The sequence below is a fragment of the Mixophyes fleayi genome, chromosome 4, assembly GCF_038048845.1.
Source record: "Mixophyes fleayi isolate aMixFle1 chromosome 4, aMixFle1.hap1, whole genome shotgun sequence".
Taxonomy (NCBI): Eukaryota; Metazoa; Chordata; class Amphibia; order Anura; family Limnodynastidae; genus Mixophyes; species Mixophyes fleayi.
The window spans coordinates 25,228,587-25,234,586 of NC_134405.1; the positions used below are offsets into that span (position 1 = coordinate 25,228,587).

General features: G+C 40.7%; 2 non-coding genes across 2 annotated transcripts; both read right to left on the minus strand.

Annotated features, from left to right (window-relative positions):
- Positions 1-263: 263 nt before the first annotated feature.
- Positions 264-334, minus strand: TRNAG-GCC (transfer RNA glycine (anticodon GCC)). Its single transcript has one exon. It is a non-coding gene; the product is annotated as a tRNA-Gly (tRNA).
- Positions 335-5,298: 4,964 nt separating this feature from the next.
- TRNAG-GCC (transfer RNA glycine (anticodon GCC)) lies at positions 5,299-5,369 on the minus strand. Its single transcript has one exon. It is a non-coding gene; the product is annotated as a tRNA-Gly (tRNA).
- Between the last annotated feature and the right edge of the window lie 631 nt (positions 5,370-6,000).

Below are 6,000 nucleotides of genomic sequence, written 5' to 3' on the forward strand. Positions count from 1 at the left end.
CAATACTTCTCATCAGCTGGGCATGAAATGTGGTGTGATATCACAATAACAGGAGGTTGTATCACAGACCATAATAAAATGTTTAATTATTGGAAATATTCAGATAAAGTGTGTTATGAGTCCTCAATAAAACCAGACATATATAATCCTGTGTTTTGGTAATAAACAGTAGCATCTCCATCAAGTTGTAATAGTTGTATGTCAGCATCTCTCACAGAAAGACTATCATAAAAAAGGTTTAGGAATATCTTAAAAAAATCTGCTGCATTGGCCGGGAATCGAACCCGGGCCTCCCGCGTGGCAGGCGAGAATTCTACCACTGAACCACCAATGCTTACTTACACATCAATGAATGAGATGATGATTACAAATTTCCTGTCAATGAGCCACAGGTTGCTTTACCTCTGCTGCATATACTGGTCGAGCTGTATTCTATGCCAATGTGAATAGTTTCTATACATATATAAGTAATGTCATCAATAGGAGCACATGTTACCCTAGTGTCTTTAGTGTACAGTTTACAAGGTTATAAAGATGTGTTAATGGTAATTACCCCTATGTTATTCCATTTGTCCATCTGCAGAGTACAGGCAAGTGGCACTGGGAGATCACTGCGGGGAGCGACAGAGAAAACACTAATCCTTTTCAGATTTATTTCAGTTATATTTAATATACAGTGCACACAGCTAATCCTACCACTAAATATCAGCTTTCTGTGTTGAGACAGGTGAAAAATGCTAGTGTACAGCCCCCGGCAGCAGGCCCCCGCTAGGGGGTGGGGGTGGAGCCGGGGCTGATCACCCTGAACGCCCCCCCGCCCCTGGATCCGCCACTGACTACAGGACTCCCCATTTGGATTACTGTATAAGCGGGGGGTCGGGGTTCGTTGCAGGGCCATCTTTTCCATTGGGCACGATGGGCAGCTGTCCGGGGGCCCCACGGGCAAGGGGGCCCCATAGGCACGGCTCTTAATGAGAATAAATAATCCTGCAAAACAAAAAAACCTGCAAAAAACACCTTCAAGGGTCACTGAGCAAGTACATCTATCTATCTCTATCTCTATATATCTATATCTATATCTGTATCTGTATACATCTATATATCTATATCTATATCTAGGGGCCCAGGTGCACTGCTTTGCCCGGGGGCTCATAATGTTGTTAAGATGGCCCTGGTTCGTTGGTTCTGGTTTGCAAAAGCTGGGAAATGAAATTAAGCTTCTCCAAAGTCCCCATCAGTGAACTTGTATAGCACCTAAGAAAGAGATTGAGAAGATTAATGGAGCTAAACCACTCCAATCTCTGGCAGCTCAACACAGGCAGGAGTATGATCGGGGAGCTGTACATATGGCTGACTGCGCTAGTCCCCTACCAAAAATAAACTGGGCCAGACCATGTGCAGTTGCCAGAAGCCATGGGGAGGCAGACCGCACTGTAACGCTAAATGAGGCAAGGAAACAGCTCCAAAGCTTCCCTAGCCCTATTTTCTTAAGCTTCGGCCTACTTCTTGCTGATTTCTACCATCACTTTCACTCATTGTCCCAGTAATAATTTAATTTGCATTACCATGTTACCTGTGTCTGTCTATATAATTTTGTTCATTTTTTGTTCTTTCTGTATCATGTTGTGTCATGGGCCACTGTTTTCTGTATGTCATGTACGGCGATGCGGACCCTTTGTGGCGCCATATAAATTAAAGATAATAATAATAAAATAATAATTAGAATTTTGATGGCAGGAAAGAACTCATCGGTCCACCTTATTTTGCTCATATCAGCTCCTATTTTATTTTGTTGTTGATCATTTTATTTCTATTATTTATTAATTTAAATAATTCTATTTGATTTATGTGATGGGGAGGTTTTTTTTGTTTTGTTTGTGTTATGCAGTTTGGAATATTTTAACTGTACAAATCCCTAACACATCTTCTCGGAGACTGTCCAATGAATCTAAAAAAAAACAACTATTTTGAAAGAAAAACGTCATTACACTACTTTTCTAGCCTTTAAAATTGGACTATCACTTAAGAAAGAACCAAAAAAGAAAAACAAACTCCCGTATAAGCAAGCTGATTTTAGCTAAGAAGGTTTTTAAAATCATGATGCTCGGCTGTAAGGGAAAAGCACAGCTTGATGAACTGCTGATGTGGCATTTCACATTCCATTGTGCATAGTGTACACTGCGGACTCACTAACTCTGCTGTAAAGTGATATGCACTACCTAAGTAAAACATACATAGTAATATGGAATAGGAATAAATGCAAAAAGCACAAACAATTACTAAGTTGTAGCTTATTCCAAACAAACATCTTTGAGTAGCAGTTACAACAGTTACTCATTAAGGGCCTCATTCATCAAGGAATGCAAAGCAAACATAATGTGAGTTTTTTTGTTTTTTTTAAACGCGCGTACATCAGGTATGTGAGTATGTCCGTGACATGGAGCAGATCTGAATATACGTCTGTTGATGAATACCGACCTAGGTGCGCTCTGCTCTAAAAAGACAATACACTGCAGGATACGTCCAGTACATACGTGGAATATAAAAATCACAAAAGAACCTCTTGAAAAAAAAGCTATTCAATTAATGTCACCTAAACTTTAAAAATGAGAAAAAAAGTGTTTTTTTTCTCCCCATAATTAGTATTATTGGGGGCATATTCAATTCTTCTTTGTTCCCGCCGTGTTAAAACTACTACCGTTATTACGGTAATAGTTAGCTGGATTTCAGCTCGCGGCTCAGGGAGCTGCGAGCTGAAATCCAGCGAAAAAACTACCGTAATAATGTTTTTTCCGCACACTATTACCGTGATAACGGTAATAGTGTGCTGAGCGCGAGATTTTTAGGGTTTCCGCCGACAATTGAATATGCCCCTTAATGTCTACTGTGCATAAAATACATTTTTACAGTTGCTCCTGATTGGAAACACATGTTATAGCATGCATACACAGCCGTCATCACTAGTAATTATTATTATTATTATTATTATTACCCTTTATTTGTTAGGCGCCACAAGATTTCCGCAGCGCCGTACAAGGAACAAACAGTAGACTATACAGGGTGAAACATTACTGAACAAATAATGCCAATACTTCAGAAACTCCAGGCATGGCTGTTGCAATAGAGACGGAGCAGAAGAACAGGTATGGAGATAGGAGGGAAGAGGGCCCTGCTCATAAGAGCTTACATCCTAAGGGAGGGTAAACATACATCAGGCACAGAGGGGAGTCAGACGAGCGGATATAGCAAGGGGGGGTGAAGAGGGGGGCTGGGAGGAGAGAGGGGAGAACCAACAGTGGAGATAAGAGAGGATTAGGTGAATGGTTGGTAGGCTTTGAGGAACAGGTGGGTTTTAAATGCCCGTTTGAAGGAGCACAGGTTAGGAGACAGACGGATGGAGCGAGGGAGGTCGTTTCAGTGACGAGGGGCAGCACGGGAGAAGTCTTGGATTTAGTACCCCTACTGATTTTGTCTCCCAAAGGTTGACTACATCTTGGGGATGTAGCCTTGAACCATCATAATCTGGAGTATAATTAGTTACAATCTGGAGACAGCACTCCTTCTGGATTCATTACAACACTTCCAGAGATGCAGAGAGCACCAACTGGGGATTTTCTAGGAAGAGAAGACTAAAGCTGGGTACACACTACACGGTTTTCGTCCAATAATTGGCTCAATCAGCCGGCATACGACCGCTCGTTCAAAAGTCGGGTCAGTGTGTGTAGTGACACGATGGTCGAAAGTCTGCCCAAATGGACGATTGTCGCCTGAGAACTTTGGAGCTGAGCATTTCCCTGACCTGTGTGTGACATTAACATGGAGATGCCAATTACTGAGTTAGCCTCACATTGGGATGGGATAATTAAGAAGAAGTGTGCTCTGCTGCCACCTCTAAAGAGACTCCTGTCCCATCAGATCTTCCTGCACATGGCTGACTTCCATTGGCCAGGCTCAGACAGAAGACAAAACTCACCAAACCAGTGGTTGAGTGACATTATGAACCCGTATTTGTCTGGTAGTTAAATATATGTAGATGTTATATTGGCCAGTGTCAGCATCTGAATATTCATATAGTTTAAAGCAGTGTATTCCAAACTTTTTCAGTTCAAGCCACCCTTAGGTTCTCCATAATTTTTTCAAGGCACCCCTAAGCCATAATTATTACCAAGTAGTCCCCCACCTTGCTTACCACTGGCCCTGGACGAGGCACCCCTGTGAGATCGCCGAGGCACCCAAGGGAGCCCAGGTGCACAGTTTGGGAACCACTGGTTTAAAGCAATTAAAAACATGGAGGAGTCCTCCATACAGTATTTATTTTACATTATTACATTATTTTATTTACAGTAATCCAAATCCAAATTATTTATGTGTCCTCTTCCACCAAACATATACACATCAAAAACTCAATAACATAAGCAAATATTATTTTTAAGTTAAAACTATTTTAAGTTCAATTATACAGTATAGGGAGGGCATGAGTCCTCTTCAGTGCCGACCGCATTTTCTAGACTTACGCCAGAAAGAACAGAAATGCAGTCTGGTTGGTCCATTGTGCAATATAATGTAGCACATGCCCTTGTGTTTCAAACTCCCATTGTCCTATAGATTGTAAGCTTACGAGCAGGGTTCTCTTACCTCTCTGTCTGTATGTATTACCCAGTATTGTCTTATTAATGTTTGTTCCTAATTGTAAAGCGCTACGGAATTTGCTGGCGCTATATAAATAAATGTTGATGATGATGAAATAATTATTAATTATTCTCCGTATCAATCAAGTATTGTCAGTTCTAGGATACAGAGAAACATATGATTTGATAACAGAAAATAACTGATTGGCCCAGCTTGTGACCTCATTTCAGTGCCAAGTTGTTTTACTTATTTCTTAAGTTTTAAAATGGTTTAACTGTACAAGTTCCCACCATCTCTGCCTGGAGGCTTTTCCATGAATGTTTTGTCTATTCTGTAACAAAAAGTGCTGTCTTAAGTTTCATGTCTGGTCTTTCAATTATAACTGATAAAATGCATTGGAAAAAAACATAAACAAAAACAAAATTCATGTATAAGTAAAATGATTTTAGATTAGAAACTTTTCAAATACTTGATTCTCAGTTGTAGACAAAAAGTACAGCTGGAGGAATTGATGATTTGACAACATTCCATATTCCATTGTGCAGTCTAAATACTCTAATATGATAGTTTTACATTGAACGCAGTAGGGGAAGTAGTATGACATACCACCATATATACCCCCACTTCAACCACTGATCATCTGTGAGAAAAAAAAAAAAGTATTTTTGCTGCATTGGCCGGGAATCGAACCCGGGCCTCCCGCGTGGCAGGCGAGAATTCTACCACTGAACCACCAATGCTCACATGTTTGACACACTGAAATCTCAGTACCTTAGATCTAAAAAAGGACTACTATTCATATAATTTTCTGACTAGCAACTGCAAAGATACAGAGTAATATGATTCACCTGCGCAATCACATATTTTAATTTGGTTCTTTGGTCATCGATGAACCTGTTATTTCAGTCAACCCTGATGGGATTATGATTGTGCATATTGAATCAACAAATGGCTCAAAAGTCGATCAGGTGGGAAAATTCAGACATGCTCACATAAGCAAATTCCATTTTGTCCAGGATCAAAAAAATGTGGCGCCGAATTTTGTCTGGGGCCCTAAAATTACTGCACCTTTTCTGTTTTGGTGGCAACCACGATGGGTGCAGTGATTTCTTGACCCAAATGTTTACGCTTTGAGCTACAAGCAGCATCATTTCCCACAGAACTGATCAAAGTAGGACATGTCATCTTCATGCTGTCTGTCCACGTTGTGGCCTGGGTCACACCACATCAAGAAAATCTGCTGATAGGTAACAGCAAGGAGCTTTTGGCCATTTTGAAGCTGATCTTTGACTCTCTGGGTCACACTGCCACTGCCTCTGCAAGACTGGCCAAATCGAGCAATATGGTCACTCAATCTCCTAGTATGCCATT